This window comes from Balaenoptera borealis (assembly GCF_965194805.1).
Source record: "Balaenoptera borealis genome assembly, chromosome: 16".
In the NCBI taxonomy this organism is placed as follows: Eukaryota; Metazoa; Chordata; class Mammalia; order Artiodactyla; family Balaenopteridae; genus Balaenoptera; species Balaenoptera borealis.
Window position 1 is genome coordinate 38,324,985 of NC_138872.1, and position 22,729 is coordinate 38,347,713.

General features: G+C 39.5%; 1 long non-coding RNA gene across 1 annotated transcript in view; it reads right to left on the reverse strand.

Annotated features, from left to right (window-relative positions):
• Positions 1 to 6,007: 6,007 nt before the first annotated feature.
• Positions 6,008 to 22,729, reverse strand: part of LOC309612913 — a 33,887-nt gene continuing 17,165 nt past the window's right edge. Inside the window, exon 3 of the long non-coding RNA XR_014235404.1 lies at positions 6,008 to 6,018. This is a non-coding gene — a long non-coding RNA (uncharacterized lncRNA). The remainder of the gene's footprint in view (positions 6,019 to 22,729) is intronic.

Genomic DNA, 22,729 nt, shown 5'->3' on the forward strand with positions numbered 1-22,729 from the left:
GCATTTTTGGGCAGAACTCAAATTAATATAAGAGTACTTTGTTAGAAAGGTCCCATCTAATTCATAAGATAAGATAATATTTTAAAGAATGTGATATACGAGGGAAGAAGCCTACTTCAAAAATCTCTCTCTTATTGCTCCATATAAATATGTGAAGTTCCACAAGTGAAGATGCTTTTCTTGGAGCCCAAGAATATTTTGGAATTTTCTGGAATCTTTGTTCTTTTCTTTCTTCACTCCCTCTGTCTTTTTCTTTCTTTCTCAAGCACTCAATGTGAGCTCCTGCTTAGTATGTGGTATTTTGGTCCTAACTGAGGATAACAAAAAGACATGTCCTTCCTGGTGAGGAGACAATCAGGGCAGCCAGTCATTGCCACACAACCCATCAAGGGCCAACCGTATGGAGAAAAAGTGCCTTAAAGGAGACTGAGACCATCAGAAAAAATTGGGTGGAGGAATAAGTAATGTAGCAGAAATCTGAAGGATACATAAGATAGGGGACTGGCATTCCAGGCAATGGGGACAGCCTCTTCAAAGGTGTGGCATGAAATGAAACCGTTGTGAGGTTGGAAAATGGCGAGCTGTTCACTATTTTTAGGGCATGAATTGGAATTGGAGCGGGATTGATAGGTGAAGGATGTGTGTGGGTCAGTCGAGGGCCATATTTTTTCTACAAAGGAGTTTAGATTTTATCTGGCAGCGGATGAGTAACTCTAGTGATCAGTATTCTTTCAGCTAAAAGTAACTGCAAGGTAATTGACAAGCACCCGGGAAGCCCAGGGTTGTATCTGACCTCAGGCACAGCTACTTCCAGTTGTTTCTCAACTCTGCTTCTTGTGGGTCAGCTTCTTTCTTAGGCAAATATGGCACCTAAAGGTCTAGGCTTACATCTAGCAATTCCTGCAAAAAGAGGGTAATATTTTCATTATATTTCCATTAAGAGTCCCAGGGAGAATTCTCAATGCCTCTGTTTGGGTCATGTTCCTTTGTCTGAACCAGTCATTGGAGACAAGAGGCTGTTGATTGACAGGTCATATGGTCAACTCTGGAACCAGGGAGTAGCATCTACCCAAATCCCCTGGGCATTTCCTTAAATAGATGTTGGACAGACCACAAATATTTCCAATAGAAGAGACTTTGGAAGATTTTGATGAACGATGTGACATGATTAATTTGGTACTGAAAACCTTGTTTTAGCTTAAAAATACATATCATTTTTGCCCTAACATAAAGAAAAAGTTTTATATTTTTTGCCAACAAGAAAAAAAAATAACACTCAAACCATGGCCCTGCAAATATTGAGCAACATTAATTGTCTTGGAAGATGTTCCATGTTTATATGATGGCCACACATATTATACATAGCAGGTGCTATAGGTGGCTCATCCAGATCCCCTTCCCTGGGCTGGTGGGCTACTGCAAGTGTTGGTTCCCTGTCCAACAAGTTAGACCAACTACGTGGTGCCATTCACTCTCTGGAGCTCCCTGAGGGACCAGGCTGAGGCTGGACTTCTGCAAACACATCTTTGCCTGACTGTTCCCCCGACTCCTCTTGCTCTCAATGCTTCCTCACAGGTTTCTTCTGTGAGTTCTCCCTCCATTTATCACTTGCATAAGAACCCCCATCTGAGGCTCTGCTTCCAGGGAACTGATGACCTAAGACACCCACAGGCACATTTCTGTGTAGCTCAAGGGCAATGAGCCATTCTCATCTAAGATCTCTGAAGGGAGTCCATGAGTGCCAATTGCTTTCTAGGAATGGAAGCTGAAGGAAAGGACAAGCAGAAAAAGAAGATAAGCTCTATGCTACTTCATTGCTCTGTTGGCAGGCCTGTTTTCTCTGAAGTTCTGTGGGCCTGTCTCAAATTCTGTTGCTTATTCTTTGCTGAGCAAATATCTATTGCTGTGTGAATTTTGGAATTTTCTTGGGAAATTCAAGGTCTTTGATTTGCATTTTTCATAATCCATGTAACCCCACCCTCCTGGAGCCTTGGGATGCCAAGTATCAATAGAACCCACAGCTCTGCTTAAACCTCATTGTATTCTCCTTAAATGTAAAAAAATGAATTCTGACAATCTTAATATGATACACGTGGTTATATTGTAGCTCAACCTGAGGCCAGCCATGTAAATCCCAGAGATTTTTAGATTCTACTTCCTTTCGCTTCTAACTGTTTCTACTACAGAGATTAATTGAATGGAATCATTTGTCTGGTTCTGCAAGGGATTGGGATTTTGGTAACGGTTGCCCTTGGATTCTGTAAGAATGACACGTTTTAAATCACAGAGCAGCTGCACAGCTTATTGTAGAAAGTACTAAATGATGAACAGCAAGACCTGTTGGTTTTCCAAAAGTTCATGAGTTAGAAATATAAATTTCTTTTCAGTCATCCCACCTATTTGGAGTCTTCTGATTTGGTCTGAAAATTCTTCTACCTCTGGAAGAGGCATCACTTGGAGAAATTCCACTGAGGACAGGGTGTTGGTTTTATATCTGACCTTTGTTTGGGAGCTTTAGCAAAGTTTCATGGTCCGGTGCCCAGTTTCCCTATCAAAATAATTACTGAAAAGAATATTTATTCTGTTTTAATTTCCACGGCAGGTCAGGTGTCAAGGGCTGAAAGTTATTGGCTAAGCTTTCAACACTGCTATTTCTACCATAGACAGGCTTGTAAGTCCAAAGAACCTGAAAAGACCTGCATCTTAACCTGGTACCACGTTGATTGTTAAGAAGGGCGTGGGTCATGGAGAAATTCCTAGGGTTTTACAAAACAATGAGATCTACATATCCTCAAGTCCGGTAAAAAGGTTTCAGTTTATTTCAAGGCTCCACCTAACTTTATCCATCTGCCATTTGTGGTTCCACCCTCAAGCAATTTTCCTAGTGCCCCACTCCCTGCGGTACCACATTTTTTTTTCTTTTGACACAAATTTTTTGTTATTGAAACTTTATTTTTCTCCACCCAGCCTGAGGATGAGTTTTCTACATACCTAGAATTTTGTGCTGATTCCCATCTGAGGCAGCTATATTCCTCCATCACTTTAGCACTTTTTCTCTTGGATGCTGCCTTTTTATTATCTATATTTTTTCTTTTACTTCAATATTTATCTTTCCGGGTAAGCTTTCAGGAAGCAGAAAAGAGAACTGAACCAAATGTGTAATTATTTCCTTTTTGACAAGTAGCCTGAAGGTTACTAGATACTTTTACAGAAAAAAAATTTCTTAAAAGTTTGATTCTGCAGTGTTTTCCTAGATTTAACATGAATGATCCAGTTGCCCTTCTTAATTGAACTGGAGAAAATGCAACAATATCGGGGATGTTGGGTAACTGATGTGATTTTATGACAACGGCCCAAGAATGATTTTGAAACTTTTTGCCAGACAAATTACAGAGAGAAAAACTTTGCGATGAAAACTGCAGCTTAGCAAAATGGAATTATCCTCCAAATGTTGTCATAAGTCTAAAAATAAAGTAGTGTACTAGTAGACAATAAAATGGTAGTATCCAAGAACGAAGTCAATTAACGAAACTTTCCTAGAAATGACATAGAAGGAGAGCAGCTGGGCATAGTTGAAGTAGAGATAACAGTGACCACACAACTGGAAACATATACACAGAGATATTTGTGTAGATCTGATCATATTTAATAGAGCATATACAGATCAGAACTTGGAACTTTTTTCAGTCACCTGCACACAGCTCTGTACACAGTGCTTTCACTTTGGTGTGTTGCCCTAGGGATTTCATTATAACTTCAGGAAAGTGATGCTCCAATTCTTGTTTTTCCATGACAATGCCAGCCAAAGAAGTATTTTCAGTCTCTTGTTCTGTATTCATCCATGAAATGAGTTATTTTCAGATTTTAGAGGTACTTGATTTCTTAGATTTTTCTTTTGACCTTAAGGCTCTGTTTGTCATTGAAATGGGCCTCTGCTCTGCAGACGTTGAAAAGCTGGTGAGTTCATCCTTAGACGATGAAGTCATCATTGACCCCTCTCATGGACATCTTTGTGAGCTCATGCTGAGCACTAAGTCCAACTTAAATGAATTTTGACATATCATCTAGGAATATGATTATGGGATTACATGACCACAGATACTCCCAAGGTAGTGAACGCATTTTATTGAGTGGTGTTAGCGGACCAAAGCCAAGCAAACATTTTGGAAACCTAGACAGACAGGCTGAGAGAGAGAGAGAGAGAGAGAGAAATGTGGTTCAGATATCCAAGGAAGATGGAGGAGACCTTGAAAAGTAGAAAGAGCTGCAAAAATTCATCGCCAGGGAACTGAACCTTGGGGTAACTCATTTAGTAAAAGCTTACTCTTTTTGCCTTTTTTCTGTTTTTATATTAATCCCCACTCCCCTCCTCCCCCAAGATAGAAATGTTTCCATTTGGCTTGAAAAACATGTCCCATCCTAAGCCATTTCCTTTGTAAGGAATATTTTTGAAAAAAGTTTTTGTAACAATTTCCAAGTAGAGAACAATGAATATTTCACTATAATTGCCTTCAGAGATTCGTAGTGGGCTGACTCTCTCTCTGTCTCTCTCTTTTAAAATTAAATCTTATAATGTCCTCTTTATGTGCTTCATATATGTTTTAGGAAGATCATTAAATTCAAGGGCCTGACAATAAACAATCTTTAACTGGCATCCTAAGTTGCCCAATACAAAATGTAAATACCACCAGTTGAATTCTTCCAAAGCGTGTCTTTTTAAAAAGGAAGAAATGTCATGTAGGCATCAACTTTACAAGTACTGCTATTTGTGACTTAGAATATTCTTTTTTGCCTTTTTCACTAGTGGACTAGCTGACCAGTTTATGCCTGCTATAATTCTTGATGAATAGTTAAAGAACAAGGCAGTAAAATGAGTAAGATAAGGTTGATGGGTAATTAAGTTTAGGGAAGATGTCTGCTTCTACTGCTGACATGCTTGTTGTGTCTAAAGATCTCGAGCTGTAAATGGCTTTGTTATATTAAATTAGATTTCCATGTTCTTATGGACAGTGTCCACATAAGAAACCTGATGTAGCCTAACTTTGGAACTTGTCCTTTATCCTCTTAGGATCTAAAGAGGAAAGAACATTTAAGTGAAAGGAATATTTGGAGATGTCATTTGTGTGTATGCATGGGCTCATTGGATACATTAGGGTAAGATAGTATCTAAAGTCTCCGTTTCACCAAGAAGTTGGCATTTATGGGCCAAATGAGTTTTGAGGTGCTTTAATTGTCTGAGGAATTTGTTTGCTATTAAAATCTATGAAAAATATTTTTCTAAGAGTACATAGAATAATATAAACTTTTAAAATTTGCATTGATTATTTCAATTGTGAATTAAAAAAATAATAGCAGTGACAACAGCAGCAATAGAAGAGGCTGACCATAAATTTTATTGTATAAATTGGGATATTTTTGAAAGTGAAAGCAGGTACTTGATTAAGAGCAGGATAGCCATTTTAAACCAGAAGATATAATAACCCTCAGAGAGAATAATAATGATAGAAGTAGTAGGGATAATGCATAATTCCATAATTCAAGTGGTCCTGTCCAATCAGGATAATATTTAAACACACACACACACAAACACACACACACAAACACCGCCCACCCCCCCACACACAGACACACACAGAATCCAGCATCACTCCTTGAAAATTTAGAAATAATCAAGTCCTTTACTTGCATTTCTTTCTTTTTTTTTTAATAAATTTATATATTTATTTATTTATTTTTAGCTGTGTTGGGTCTTTGTTTCTGTGTGAGGGCTTTCTCTAGTTGTGGGGAGTGGGCGCCACTCTTCATGGCGTTGTGCGGGCCTCTCACTATCGCGGCTTCTCTTGTTGCAGAGCACAGGCTCCAGATGCACAGGCTCAGTAGTTGTGGTTCACGGGCCCAGTTGCTCCACGGCATGTGGGATCTTCCCAGACCAGGGCTCGAACCCATGTCCCGTGCATTAGCAGGCAGATTCTCAACCACTGTGCCACCAGGGAAGCCCTCTACTTGCATTTCTTAATACTGTGAAGAACATAAGAACATACCATAAGACCGTAACTTCAAATCTCCCTTTCCTTTTCAACGAATTTCCTTGTGTACCACAGCCACGCCTTTCTCCTCAGGACCTCTTATTTAAACTCCCATCTTGGCCTTCATCTTTTTTTTTTTTTTTTTTCCTTTGCTCTTGTCTGACAAGGCTGGACCCTTCTGGGAGGACCAAGGGACAGGAAACAACTAAGTTGGCAAAGAGTAGTCCTCTTTAGCAGGCAAGGAGTGGGCAAAGCTGTTAATAATTGCCTATTAATAGTCTTGATCCTGTGCCAATAGCTTACATTAATAGGGAAATCTCTATATGCCCGGTGCTATGAAACAATTATAAACCTCATCTACATCTCACCCCTGATGTCGTTGCTCTTGACATTGCCATTTTGCAGAGGAGAAAACTGAGGTTTTTTACCAAGAGTGGATAAGTTGCTTAAGTGGCAGAGCCAGGACCTAAACTTTGCAGTCTGACTAAAGAGTTGATACTCCTAGCCAGTAAGTCCAAGGCAGGCTTCAACTTGTTACCATTGAGATTGCTCAAATGTAGGAAAAACCCTCACAAGTTTTAGTAAAAAATTTGCTATAACAAAACATGTCCGGTGTAAGTGCATGGTAGTGTGAGCAAGTATTTCTTTCCCACTTTGAAAATCACTCTGGTGTGAATGAGGTATCTAGAGCTCTCTGATAAATGAACCCAATATGAAAATAAATGCATATAAACACAGGTTATTTGGAAGACTTAATGCAAGTGAGCAGAACACACAGTAAGAATGGCTATTTTTCATACAGTTGGAGAGGGCTGTCATTGACTGGGTTTAACTGCTATTGCCAGAAAGATATCAACCATTTTTAATGCTCAGACTATTTTTTTATGGCTGCCTGAAGGATATCAGGTGAACCGTCTGTTGTAAATCAATAATAATTTGCTTTAGATTAATGAGGAACTAAAACTGTTTCTAATAAATCTCTAAATGCTTAGCATATTTTGAAAACCAATCATTTTATGAGATTAGATTTCTTCTCTGTCCTTAAGAAAGAGCTGGGTGGGTGGAGGGAAGGAAAAAAAGTAGCCAAACATTTTGGAAACAGAGAAATGTGAAAACAGTGAATGAGAGTGTATGCATTCCAGGGCTTTGTTTTGTAATCTCAGCTGTTCAGAGGCATGCTCTGTGGTTCAAAGCACTGCCACTTAACAGCAAATAAGATGTCACGGTGTCCTCTGTACAGGTTCTTCAGCAAAGTCCATTGGCTGCTTAATGGCTGGTCAGAGTCTTCAGTACCTACTAAGTAAATGGAGTATGTTGGAAATAGCTGGATTCTAGTCCAAATCATAGGCTGTGCATCCTGGCAACACTCTGCAGTGATTGGGTAACTAAAGCGTGTCTTGGAAAGTGGATGGATGGGTCTTGCCTTCTGTCTAATCTTTTTTTGATATTTGGAATGCATCATGGGAAAAGAATAATGTAGGCTCAACTCATCCATTAATTTGATACCTTTATAGGTCTATTTTTCCTGAGGACTTCCTTATGAAATTGGAAGGGAGAAAGAAATCCACTGTGGAGGTGAGGAGCAGAGAAATGTTTCTTCCCCCAAATGTATCTGAGTAATCTAATGTGATGCCACAATTTTAAGAGTAATCCAGTGGTTGGTAAACTGCTAACCTTGCTGTTGACCAGACAAAGGAAAGCAAATGATTACTTATAAAATTCGTGCCCCTAATCCCAGGCTTGGAAGGAATGGAAATAGTAGAGAATATTGGGGCAAGATAATAGTGTATTCTGAACCAGGTTTCCTGTCTCTAGCAGAACTTATGCTTCAGCAAGATTCAGCGAATGTAGGAATTTCAGATTCTGGGTACTCAATTGCACGAGCAACATTTTAAATTATCTTTTATTGAAGAATAAATATAAAGTGGGTGTATTCTTTTATTAGTCACTTTTTGGAATGGAGTGATTTTCTAAGGAGCAGAAAGGGCTTAATCCTAGTGATGTGATTCTGTATAAAATAAGCTAAGAATCTGTGGCAAAGATTTTTCCCTATCTGTGCTCTCACATCGTCTTTGGGACACAGCTGAACCATGTTTCCTTTACAGCTTCTTGTGGTCACGTGCCTGAACTCTGTCCAATGGCATGTGAGGAAAATGGTAGGTGCTGCTTCCAGGCCTGGCTCATAAAACCCTCTCAAGAACCACTTTTTTTTTTCTCCTTTTTCCCATGTGCTGGCTGAATGGTGAGGACCCTAGGACTTAGAGAAGTGTAGAACCCCAATGTAGAAGGAGCCTGAGTCCCTCAGTAAGGGCATGGAAGACTCTCCCACCAATAAAATCCATGACTGGCAAGTGAGAGGCATGAGAATGAAAACATTATTGTATGAGGTACTGAGATTTAGAAATGCCTTTGCAGCAGCTAGCCTTACTACGTTGCTGATACAGGATTGGTTCATGTCATGACTAGGGTGGTGGCCTTGTATGATCATAATGGTCCTGTTGTCAATGTTATGTTGTCTAGATTCTGATCCTGGCATCTGCCCAAGAGTGGATGCATGATTCTGGGCAGATAACTAGCTTTCTTCTCTGGCCTCAGTTTTTCAGCAGCAAAATGAAGAGTTTGGACCAAAACCTTTAAGATAAGTTGGAGATTTGCGGATTGACAGAAACTCTGACAAATGTAAGCAAAAGAACTTGTCATAAGGATACAGGTGGCTCATGGTATCAATGATGAAGTTAGAGAATCAGGCTCAGAAAGAGCAAGAATCAGAGAAGATATAGTGACCTAGGCAGCAAGAGGTAGTTAAAAATCTCATCATGGGCCCCCTCTGGTAGTTAAAAATCACAGGTCTTTTCCATTCTCATGTATTAGTTAGGTTTTACTGTGTAACAAATGACTCCAAAATTTTGTGGCTTAAAACAACATTTGTGCAGCGCATGATTTTAAAGGTTGACAGTTTGACAGTTTGGGATGGGCTCTGCTGAACTTTTCTGCAGATCTGGACCAGCCCCAGCTGATCTTAACCTGGTTCACTTAAGCAGTCAGATCTTCCATTAGCTGCCATGTTGGTTAAGGGCTGTTCCATCTAAGATGGCCCAACAGGGATGGCTTATTTCTACTTCATACGGTCTCTCATCCTCCAGCAGGCTAGCAAGAGTTAGTTCACATGGCAATTGAGTGGGAATCCAAGAGTGGGGTAGAAGTATTCAAGGTCTCTCGAGGCCCATGTTCAGAACTTTCACAGTGTCACTTCTGCCACATTCTGTTGCCCAAAGCCAGTCTCAAGGCCAGTCCAGATTCAAGGGGTGGGGAAGTAGACTCCAGCTCTTGATGAGAGGAGCTACAAGATTCACATTGCAAAGTATCAATAGTATGGATAGAAGGACAGTTATGGAGAAAAATTGTGAACATTTCTGCAATTCACCAAACCTTGCTTAGATCATGTGTCTATTCCTTGGGTAGAAAAGAGCTGGTCAATTTCATACTCCTCCTAAGAGTGAAGAGTGTGGGAGAAGTTAGTTTCCCAAAAGGAAATTAGGATGAAGGGGAGATGACCTGAGCTTGACAGACCTGGTTTTGAACTCACTACCATGAGCTAAATATATGGCCTCAGCAAAACAGAGAACCACTCGGAAACTACTTTCTCATCAGCCAAGTGGGTTTAATAATTCTTACTTACAAGTTCTTACAAGTGAGTGTTAGAGAAGATAAAAGTAAAGGCTGGGTACCATGTTTACATGTAGTAGACACACAGTAACTTCTCTAGTTTTCACCTTAAATTGACACAGTGGAATGAAAAGTAGATACACATATTTTAGAAATTTTTTCCCCAAGTTCTTCAGAAAGTAACACAGGAGAATTTTTTACACAAAAGCTTAATATACTGTTGCTTTTACCATGGCATTTAGAAGCATTAGTCATTGAAATTATCTGTCTTTGCCATTCTCAGAAATTAAGGTTGCTCCAGGGCTGTTTTCAGCTGGTAAAAATTAGGGTGGCCACATTGTATTCTTCAGCTTCCCCCTTTCTTACTGGTTGAGTGTGGGGTTGTGTCTTAGGCTGTTCTGGCTGCTGTAACAAAAATATCATAGACTGGGTAGCTTGAACTGCGAACATTTATTTCTCACAATTTTGGAGGATGGGAAGTCCAAGATCAAGGCACTTGCAGACTCAGTGTCTGATGAGGACCAACTTCCTGGTTCATAGACTGCTGTCTTCTCACTGTTACTTTCACTTCTCCCATGCTCTTTCTTAGCTATGTGTGAGATGCATGTGTAGTAAACAGGTTCTCATTTCAATAGGAAGTCAAACCTGAAAAGGCACAGAGGACTCATTTTTCTTTTCCTAACTTTTCCCAGATGCATCAAAATCAATACCTCTCTTTCTAGGACAGCAGGCACCGTGCTTTCAGTCAGGAGTGGCTACAGCTGACTAACTTCCTCTGGATTTGGTAGTGGGAGAAGAACTCAAGGCTCTGTTTCTGCCAGACACTTGGTGTACCAGCCGGTTTTGCCCTGGCTCAGGGGGCAGCCTGCATGATGCTTCTGAGGCCTGCTTCAAATAGCAGATTAGTGAAGGTGGTTCTGTTAATGGTTTGATTGTTTTTTCTCACCCAGTTCATGGAATTGAAGTCAAGATTTTGCAAGTTCATTTTCATGAAGTCGAACTACTTTTTATAAATGAATTTTCTCAGTTCGGTTGCATCTTGTTCCAAACCAATTGGAAATCTTTAAATCAAAGTATTCAATGAATGGAGTGTCAAGAAAATTTCAGTGGTTGAAGCTTTTCAAGACCTGAAATTATTGACAACAATATGTGCAGACAAGAAGACATTCAAGTGTATTTCTATACATTATACATTAAACAATGCAAACTCAAATGGTGTGCTAGATTTCCATTTGAAGCTATAATTTATGCTATGGAAAAACTCTTGTGGGAAGAATCTATTGGTAGAGCTCCTATTTTTAACTTGTAAATCAAGTTGTATTCTATATACTGGACTAAAATGAAATTGAGAGGGTCCATGATTCCATAGCATCTAGGCTTAGCAAAGTATTCAAAAGGATCATAAATAAAATTAAGTGTTTTTGAAAAGTTTTGAAATATTTGTAAAAATATTTGCCTAAGAACAGTACTCTGAAGAGAGGCAAAAAATCAGTACCTGTGAAATTATTGGGGCTGAAATATTGATATATTTCAATAAAAACGTAGCATTGATCAGAGCCTTTGGTATGGACTGAATTTTGTAACCCTCCCCCCTCCCCTCTGCCCCCAATTTGTGTTTGAAGCCCTATTCTCCAGTGTATTTGGAGATGGGGCCTATAGGGAAGTAGTTAAGGTTAAATGAGGTCATAAGGGTGGGACCCTGATCCAATAGTATTAATGTCCTTAGAGGAAGAGACACCAGGGAGCTCTCTCTCTCTCTCTCTCTCTGCGTCCCCCTGACCCCACTTCTCTACAAGCCAGCAAAAGAACTCTCATCAGAAGTTGAATCAGCCGGCACTTTGACCTTGGACTTCCCAGAGATAAAAAAATTTCTGCTGTGTAAGCCACCTTGTCTGTGGTATTTTGGTATTGTAGCCTGAGCAGACTAAGACAGCCTTCATTTAGCAGAATTTACTGTGAGCTTGGCAGGTAACACAGTGAATATAAAGAGATTTTCTCCTTAGAAGAGTACAGTTTCACATATTTTAATCATGTAATTTTGAAAAAAGATCTCAGGCATTTTATGAAAACAAAACAAATTATGAGATAATGTTGAAAAATATTATGTTATAAAGAGACTAAGATATATAAATAAGTACCAAGGAAAATTGTTTGCTTGTTATTTTTTAACATGCAGATAATAAACTTTAATATATACGGATTTATTCTATGTTAATTTTTTTTAAATGTTATTTTTTAAAAATAGTTTTGACCAGAACTACTTTATAGTTCTACCAATAAGTTAAAATCAATATGTTGGTTAATTTTAAAATATTTTGAAATATTATTTCATTTTATTTTTCTTTACCACCTTTTCTCACTCTCATAATTGTCCCAGGTTGGACCAAAAATTATATGATCATCCTTTGCAAGGATAAAATATTCAGTCTGGAAAAGGCATTTTCATGGAAGTTTGTAGCTGTTGTCCCTTAATTAGTTTAAATTGGGTTGATAAATGTAAAGTGAGCTCCTCATATCCACCTGAGGCAAAGACAGTGTCATGTGATATGCAAATCTCTGGATGTCCGGGAAGACAATTCTTAGTATCCCTTGAAGTAGGTGGCAACATATAGCTGAATTCTAGCCAATGGTTACAGGCAGAAGTGATATATTCCATATCCAGGATTGGCCCCTAAAATGTCTTGCATCATACTCCAATATTCTTTCTTTCCTATTCTACCAGATGAATGGGAATAATCCAATGGAGGACTTGAAGGCACTAAAAGATGGTGGAGCCAACTGACGGGTGGACCCAGGCCCCTGAATGACTGGAGGCAGACCACCCCTGCAGACTTGCATTGAACTATGACATGAGCAGTAAATAACCATATTTTGTGTTAAGCTATTGTAATGTGGGGCTTCAGGGTTGCTTACCTTCATTAATGTTCCATCCAACTTCCTCCCAGGAAAACTGACCTCAGGATCAGTTTCTCTGGCTGATTGGCTTTCCTCCTGCTTAGTTCCTAAGTGATGTGGTAGCACCTTGGTTTGAAAGATTTCCTAGGACTGAAGAATGTGCTCACCATCAAATCAATTGACTTTGAAAATAATTTATATCTTTAAGGTATATGTAGGAGTAGCTATTAGTCCTTTGGGCTAATCTTATATTATGTCCTTATAATAAAAATACATTAAATAGGTAAGTAATATTCATAATACCTATCATATACTGATATGTAAAGCATATGTTGATAGGCAAAACACTGTGCTAACCACATATATAAGCACGATCTTTATAGCAATCCTTTAAGGTAGATAATTTACTATCCCCATTTTACAGATGGGGACACTGAGACTTAAAGAACTTAGACAACTTGCCAGAGGTCACAGATGTGGAAATGGTGGAGTGGGGATTTGCAGGCAGATGTGCTGGACTCCAAAGCCTGGGCTCTTGATCATGAAATTAACCATAGTGGAGACATTCACTGTTAGTTCCTCAACCTCTTAACTCTCACTATGATTTAAGATTCATGATGATGATGGTGATTGATTGACATTTCTGCACACTCACTGCTTGTCAGACCCTCTGGTCTGTGCTTTATGTACGATAGTTTATTAAGCATTCACAGCCATCATATGAGACAGACATCATTACTGTCTGTTATGTGTATACACACTGTATCTCGTAGCCACGGTAACACTCAATAAATAGAAATCAATCTGTCTTCTTACAGAAGGGAAAACTGCAGCTTAGAGAGACTAAGCAGCTATAGCACCTCATGAAGCATTCTTTCAAATAAAGTACCTTGGGCACCTGAAGTCTATCTGCTTCAGTTTGTACAGATTGCAACCCTCCTCTTCAAAGGAGAAAATGGGGAGAGAGGAGAAAATCATGTGGAACCCTATAAGTTAAAGCAAGCCCCAAATTAAAGAAGGATGAAGACATTTACATTTCCTAAGAGGGGTTTTATCCTCACCCCACCCTCAGCCCTCCCCCTCCCCCCCCAACCACCACACACATACCCCTTTTACCCTTTTGCATTGCTTTTGTAAATCAACAGCAGAGAACACAATTCCACTGAAATCGAGGTGGCAGGGTTTGGCTCATGGGACTGGTCACAGTGAGTCTTCACATTGACTCTGAGCCAGAAGGGAAAAAGCAGCAGACACGGGGATCAAGAGATTGTAGCTACATAGTCTGGCTCTGCCACCAGAAATGACGGAAAAGAAAAAAAGAAAAAAAAGAAGCAGAAAAACAAAACCCGAGACAGAAGGCAGGAGGAGACACAGGGCAGCTCCAGCTTTCAGCGAGCCGGCTCTGTTCCACTTCCTTTTGATTGTCCAGGAAAGCTAAGAAAAGTAAAAACAGGGCTGTGAGTGCGTGAAAGCAGCCCCGTGGAAACGTGTTAAACAATTGGCCTGTGGGTCAATTGTGAAGGGCGTTAATGTGCGAGACCCCGATAAAGAGATTTGCACGAATGGCCACAAAGCATTTCACATTTAAATACAGATCCAAGTTTGTTCTGCACAACAGTATAAATATAACTAAGGTGGGGTGGAGAATGAGATTTGGAAATCAGCCGATTTTAAGGAAGCCAACACAAACACTCCAACGAATGCAGGGTTTCGCACAGGCTTTTGTGCTCCTTACTAGTTGTTGGCATAAGCTCATAAAAACAGAAAAGTCCATGAGACGTAGTGGTTGAGATATTGTGTGCCCGGGTGGTAACAAAGTACACTGTTTATCTGAAAACAGCCTTCTTGTCATGTACACGGCCTTTCCTGGAAGGTGATGGTCATGTTTGATTTTGTTTCATGGTGGTTGTGATAGCCTAGAAAAGTGTACAACATCTCAGGAGGTTTTCTATCTCTTTTCAGTGGCTGTCTCCTCATGAGATAGATCTGAGGGTAAAAGTCCCTAACCTTGAAGGCTTTTCAAATTGAGGTTTTAATAGAAAGGAATAGATTTTAGCCTCTTTAGCAAATTCATATTGCATGAAAGGATATTTTGTAATAGGCTAAGCAGGCCATATAAAATTAAGTAAAGCTGGATCTGGTGCCTAAAACTATTTGGCAGAAATCCCTGGAAAGCCACATTTGAACATTTTTAATATATATTATGAGGCAGAAAAGAATAATTATCTTCTATTGAAGTTCCCAAGTGAGAGAAATGTATTCGTAGAGCCTTTTCAAAGAAAACTGTCTGTATTGCAAAATTGTTGTGCTTGAGATTATGTCCGCCCTCCTTTGGTTTATGGCTTGTGGCTTGTGGAAAAGAAGCAAGCACGACTCAGACATTACTCCACTGTTTTGTAAGACTGCTACCTTGAGCAAGGTGTTTTGCCAAGGGCCTTGAAATACTTGGCTAAGAAGTTTCTAGAACAAAGACTCTTGAGCCCTATTGGTGTGATACCATGGATGGTTTGGGAACAAAAACTACCTTGAGTGACTATCTCTCTATTTTATTTCTAACCTGGGGCCTTGATTTAGAATTAATCACTCTCTCCTTCCTCTACTTCTTTCTCCAGAGAGGGTCACCTTTCACTGGAAGTGCTCATATGTGTCCAGAGCATTGCATTTCTGAGATCATCCTCTGTTTTAGTTTAGATTGCTCAGATGCAGACCCTCAGAAAAGAATTTTAGTCTAAGTAGATTATTTGGGAGCGGATCCCAGAAAGCACATTGAGGGAGTGGGGAAAGTGAGAGAGGAAAGGGAAGAAAGCCAATAAAGGATTGTGAGGAACAGAACACCTCCATAGGGCCCACTCCTGCCAGGGACCCTCTGGGTCACTGTGTAAAACACAACTGAAAATTGTCCATTGGAGGATATAGCAGCTCGGGCCTGTCTCCACCAACTCTGACCCTCTTGTGTTGAGGGTTGCTCCTGAGTTGTTACCCTCCATCTGAGACTTTCTAGCTTGCCTTAGGTTGATAGATCCCCAGCCAGAGAATGACCTTGGGCAGAGAGAGACGAGGAGAACTGGGTCCTTCTACATGGGAATTCTTTGCAGGCTCCCTTGGGGATGAGCCAACTGAATTTTGGTGAAAAACTTAAAGCATCACTCTAGCCATCAACTCTGACAGTTAAGTCAGGCTTCTTGCAAGGAAAAAATTCTTTGTTTTGATAAGTGTCCCACCGTGTTTTTTCCCCCCTTAATGTAAATCTTCCTAGTCTTTTACAGTAAATGGATATCTATGGCTTTTAATATCTTTAAATGCTAATAAAAGTAATAATTAATAAATGTAATAATAATGGAATTTATCATTTATTGTCTCCCCTCTGTCAAATGCATTAATTTATTTAATTCAGCCCTTATTTCATGACATATATAAAAATTAACTCAAATTAGAGTCTAGACCTAAACATAAAAGCTAAAAAGCTAAAACTTCTAGAAGAAGATATGGGGGGAAATCTTCATGACCTTGGGGTATGCAAGTATTTCTTAGCTATGACTCAAAAGCACTACTTTTAAAAGGAAAAAAAAGATTAAATATTTGTGATCAAATTTAAAACCTCTGCTCTTCAAAAGATATTATTAAGAAAATGCATAGGCTAAGTTTATTCCTAGGTATTTTATTCTTTTTGATGTTATTTTTTAAAAATTAATTAATTATTTTATTTATTTGGCTGCACTGGGTCTTAGTTGCAGCATACGCGATCTTCGTTGTGGCATGGAGGATCTTTTAGTTGTGGCATGTGGGCTCTTAGTTACAACATGTGGGATCTAGTTCCCTGATCAGGAATCAAACCTGGGCCCCCTGCATTGGGAGCATGGAGTCTTAACCACTGGACCACCAGGGAAGTACCTTTTTGATGCTATTTTAAATGGGATTGTTATCTTGCTTTCTCTTTCTGATAGTTCATTATTAGTATATAGAAAGGCAACAGATTTATGTGTATTAAACTTGTATCCTGCAACTTTACTGAATTCATTTATTAGTTCTAATTGTTTTTTAGTGGAGATTTTAGAGTTTTCTATATATACTATCATGTCATCTGCAAATAGTGACAGTTTTAATTCTTCCTTTCCAATTTGGATGCCTTTTATTTCTTTTTCTTGTCTGAATGCTATGGCTAGGACTTCTAATACTATGTTAAAGCAAGGAGGTGAAAGAGCTATACTCTGAAAACTCTAAAACATTGATGAAGGAAATTGAAGATAATACAAAGAAATGGAAAGATATCCCATGTTCATGAATTTAAAGAATTAATATTGTTAAAATGTCCACACTACACAAAGCAATCTACAGATTTAATGCAATCCCTATCAAAATACCTATGACAACTTTCACAGAACTAGAACAAATAATTCTAAAATTTATATGGAACCACAAAAGACCCTGAACAGCCAAAGCAATTTTGATGGAAAAAGAACAGGACTGGAGGCATTATGCTCCCTGACTTCAACCTATACTACAGAGCTACAGTAATCTAAGCAGTATGGTACTGACACAAAAACAGACACAGAGATCAATGGAACAGAGTAGACAGCCCAGAAATAAACCCACACATATATGGTCAATTAACCTATGAAAAGGAGGCAAAAAATATACAATGAGGAAAAGAGAGTCTCTTCAATAAATGGTGCTGGGAAAACTGGACAGCTACATGTAAATGAATGAAATCAGAACATTTTCTTACACTGTATACAAAAATAAACTCAAAATGGATTAAATGTAAGACCAGAAACCATAATTCCTAGAAGAAAACGCAGGCAGTACACTCTTTGACGTGAGTCATAGCAATATTTTTTGGAGTCCGTCTCCTCAGGCAAAGGGAAGTATTTGCAATAAATATGTCTGATGAAGGACTTTGGTCTAAAATACATAAATAACTAGTACATTTCAATTACAAGACAGACAAATCAATACAAAAATAAGCAAGACTTGAATAGGCACTTCAATATAGAGCTTATAAGAATGGGCAGTGATATGGACTGAATGCTTGTGGTCTCAAAAATTCATATGTTGAAGTCCTAATGCCCAATGTGATGGTATTTGGAAATGCAGATTTGGGGAGGTAATAAGGTTAGTGAGGTCATGAGGGTAGGACCCTGGTCTGATGAGATTAGTGCCTTTATCAGAAGACATATCAGAGAATGTCTTCTCTCTCTCTGTCTCTCTCTGTGTCTCTCTCTCTCTCACTCTCCCACCACCCTGCCTTCCCCCAACCCCCACCCACCACACTGTAAGAACACAGTGAGAAGATGGCTGTCTGCAAGCCGAGAAGAGAGTCCTCACCAGAACCCAACTAGGCTGGCACCTTTATCTCAGACCTTCAGCCTCCAGAATGGTGAGAAATTAAGTTTTTGTTGTTTAAGTCATCCAATCCATGGTTTTGTTATGACAGCCCGAGCTGACTAATAAGCCACTAAGCCCACGAAAAGATGTTCAGCATTATTAGTCACGAAGGAAATATAAATTAAAAACATAATGAGTTCTTACTACATACCCACCAGAATGATAAATTTTAAAATATTGACAATACCAGCTGTTGTCAAGAATATGGAGCAACTGGATATCTCACATCTCATACACTGTTGGTGTGAGTGTAAAATTTGACAACCACTTAGGAAAACAGTTTAACCATTTCTTATAAAGTTAAACATCTATTCTATGAACCTGAAATTTGTCCACTGGATATTTCCACAAGAAAAATAAAAATTTATGTCCACAAAAAGGTTTGTACATGCTCATGGTGGCTTTATTGGTAATAGTCAAACACTGGAAACAAGCCAGGAGGATGGATAAAGAAATTGTGGTACCTTTGTACAAAGGAATACAACTCAGTAAAAAAATAAAATAAACTTCTGACACATGCAAAAACATGGATGAATACTGAGCAAAATAAGCCAGACAAAAAATAGTATATCCTGTAGATTTCATTTAATTGAATTTCTAGAATAGGCACAATTAATCTACAGTGAAAGAAATCAGAGCAGTGTTTGCCTGAGCCAGGAGTAGACTGCACAGGGACACGAGGGAATTTTCCAGGTGATGGAAACGTTTTATAGCTTGCTTGGGTGGGTTGTTACACAGATGTATACATTTATCAAAATTCAAATTTACTTTAGACTTAAAAATGTGTGCATTTTATTTACCGTATATAAATTACACTTCAATAAGTTTGATTAAACAACAACAAAAACAACAGAAGTCTGAACCATGGGTATTTGTTATATTGTTCTTTGTATTTTTCTATATTTTTTAAAAGAATAAGTTTTCTCTCAAAAGGTGCCTGAATGGAGAATTCCTAGTCTACAGTCATGTACATTCCTTATTACTTATATTCCACCTCCCTTCCTGTTGCTTTAGGAAATTATCGTGTTTAAGGGAAGCTAATACACAATTCATTCTTCACAAAGAATTCTGGACAACTCTTTAAATCATCCATTGCCCTTGAATTTGGATGTATCAGAGACTTCTTTATTGTTTGGTTACATGGTGATTTTTGACTTGCAGGGTTCATGGATTGATGTAGTTGTAGGTTGTCTCAGAAGTTTTCCTAAGATGCATCTAAAAATGCAGGATATTTGTGTGTGTGTGTGTGTGTGTGTGTGTGCGCACTTTGGGATAGTTTCTTTCCCCCTTTCCTTGAAAAAGGATATTTGAAATGTTTAATTATGTCCTGGTATGAATTCTTGCTAATGCCACACCCAAGGGGAAACATGGCTGGGATTGACCATCTCCTCATCCAGCTAAAATTACAGGACTCAGGTTTTCTTCCATCAAAGATAGAACACGGGAGCCTCTTTCTCTTGCATTCATCAATCTCAGACTTCCAGATAAACTCATTTTGTTTCTTGGTACAAAGTTCTCAACCCCCAGTGAGAAGTTCAAACTTTAATCAAATTTGTAATGAAAGTTAGAAAACCTTAGTCATCTCATTCATTTTAGGGTAGCTGATAGTAGGAATTGTTTCACCTTCTGGATAAGAACCTTACCTGTCCTGTTCACTGCAGTATCCCTAGCATCTAGAACCATGTTTAATACACACGAATTTTAGCAATAAGGAAATAGGTGCTCAGGAAGATTTAAGTGAATTGCTTAAATTCACCCAGTTAATGATCCAGCAATTCCACTTCTGGGTATATACCGAGAGAATTAGAAAGAGTCTCAAAGAGATATATGTACACTCATGATAATAGCAGCATTATTCACAAAAGCCAAAGGTGTTTATCATAATAGCAACCCGAGTGTCCATCAGTGGAAGAATGTATAAACAAAATGTGGTATATATACACAAAGCAATATTATTCAGCCTTAAAAAGGAAGGAAATTCTGACACATGCTACAACATCAATGGAACTTGAGGATATCATGCTAAGTAAAATAAGGCAATCTTAAAAGGTTAGACGTTACATGATTCCACTTATATAAGATACCTAGAGTAGTCAGACTCAGACAGAGGGAAAGTAGAATGGTGGTTGCCAGGGGCTGGAGGAAGGGAGGAATGGGGAGTTGTAGTTTAATGGGTGTAGAGTTTTAGTTTTGTAAGATGAAAAGAGTTCTGGGTATGGATGGTGGTGATGTTTGCACAACATTGTGAACATAATTAAAACTACTGAATTACAGACTTACAGACATAGAAGACAAACTTATGGTTACCAGAGAGGAAGCAGGTGGGAGGGGTAAATGAGGAGTTTGGGATTAACAGATGCACACTACTATATATAAAATGGATAACCAACAAGGACCTACTGTATAGCACAGGGAACTATATTTAATATCTTGTAAAAAAGCATAATGGAAAAGAATTTAAAAAAAGAATATAGATATATACGTATATATGTATAACTGAATCACTCTGCCGTACACCTGAAACTAACACAATATTGTAAATCAACTATACTTCAACAATAAAAAAAAGGTACTACTGAATTATACACTTAAAATGGTTAAGATGGTAAATTTTGTTGTATGTATCTTACCACAGATTAAAAAAAGTCACACAGCTAGCACATGGCAGACTGATAGACCCTAAATCCAGGTTTCATTGATTCCAAGTTCAAAATGGTTTTCTTTATAGCCATCTGCCATTTTGGATACTGTTAGGTAGGTTTCTCCCTGGCTGATGTGATACAGAGGAAAAGCATGAATTTGATCACTTAATACCATGACTTCAGCGATGCTGGGATAGCGCTGCTACTCATCAAAAGGAGCTCTCCTAATTTGCTTGATGTTGCCTGACATTTCACTACTTCAGTAACTCTCAGTCTCAGTCTCAGGTAGCACACTGGAATCACCAGGGGAGATTTAAAAAACATTGATGCCTGGCCTCTGCCCCCCAGGTATTCTGATGTTATCAGACGAGGGTGTGGCCTGGGCATCAGGATTCTAAAAGCTCCAGGTTCCCGTGCAGCTAAGGTTGAGAATGACTGCTGTTACCAGACGTGATGCCTTGATTCTTGATAGAACAGGGTTCCCCTGTGCGGCAGAATTCTGAACGTTTCTCAGATGCCAAGTACTTGAGCCAAAATGTAGGCTTGGGAAGCTTATCCTCAGCTCTGGAGGGAAGTTCATCAGATTCCTTCCTGAACTTGTGAGATGGAGGAGGAGTTAACATAATGTATGTTTAAAGCAGGGGCCCTGGAGTCAATGCTGGAATTGAAATCCTGGTTGCATCATCTGCTAGCTGTTCAACTTCAGCCTAAATACTTAACCTCTGTGAATCCCCAAATGAGCATGGCATGGTTCCTCACTCACAGAATTATTTGAGGAATGGGTGAGATAATTCCTCTAAAACACAATACCCAGCAAAGCCTGAAAATGTAATTAGTTTTACTACTGTCTGATGTATATTGCCCTGGGTTTCTGAAGGTCAAGAGTGGGAGGGAGGGCTTCCCTGGTGGCGCAGTGGTTGAGAATCTGCCTGCCAATGCAGGGGACATTGGTTTGAGCCCTGGTCCGGGAGGATCCCGCATGCTGCGGAGCGGCTGAGCCCGTGCGCCACAGTTACTGAGCTTGCGCTCTAGAGCCCACGAGCCACAACTCCTGAGGCCTGCGTGCCTAGAGCCCGTGCTCCACAACAAAAGAAGCCACCGCAGTGAAGCCTGGGCACCGCAACCAAGAGTGGCCCCCGCTGGCCACAACTAGAGAAGGCCCGCGCACAGCGGCGGGGACCCAACACAGCCAAAAAAAAATAAAAAAATAAAATAAATAAATTAAAAAAAAAAAAAAAGAGTGGGAGGGAGAGAGGAAGAGATAATGGTGAGAAGAGGTGTGGTGTGTGTGTGTGTGTGTGTGTGTATGAAAATGGAGAAAATAGAGCAAGAGAGAATGGTCCAGCTACCAATAAAAGATGGGAACTGGGGACAATTTTTTGACTTCCTGAACTTAACTCCAGATGGAAACAGAAGCTTCATGAAGAGACTAGAGAGCAGAGAGTTCAAGCATCCTCCGAAGGGAGAGGGCTGCCAATCAGGGACAACAAGAACCTTGGCAGTAGAGATGGAGAGCATAAAAAAGAACGAGCCTTGGAATCAGCCAGGAGGAAAGAAACTTCAGAGAAAGACCCTGAAGGCCAACACTTAAAATATTTATTTTTTTATGCTGCTACATGAAAAGTTAAACTTGGAGGAAAAGCATGTTTGGGTGTATATTCTAAATCATTTCTGTAAAGGAGAAAGCTTATCTCTGAGCTGAGCTATAGAAAATGGAGCCTGCCTTGTGATGACTCCCAATTCACCACCACATCTAGATTTGAGGGTGGCCTGAGTCTCTTGAAGTACTGACCATGAGGTCTTGAGCTCTACCCTGGAGAGCTTGCAAGTCTGTTTACCATACTGCCCCCATCGCCAAAGTCATACCTCCTGCCTTGGGGTGGAAACACTGTCTTGACCCAGCTGTGGGGAGCTCAGCAGAGGGAGGCCTTTGCCCAAGAGAATGAGCTCAGATCCTCCAATAATGGTGCAGCTGGAGGTCTGGCAGGCACCCGTGAGGGTCACCGTGGATGGCTTTCGTCCTACAGAAGGGTGTGTGTTGTCTATGTACCTCGGGGTGGGTGCTGAGAATGTTCATAGCTCACTCCCCATTGTGTTCGTTCCATTTGCTAATTC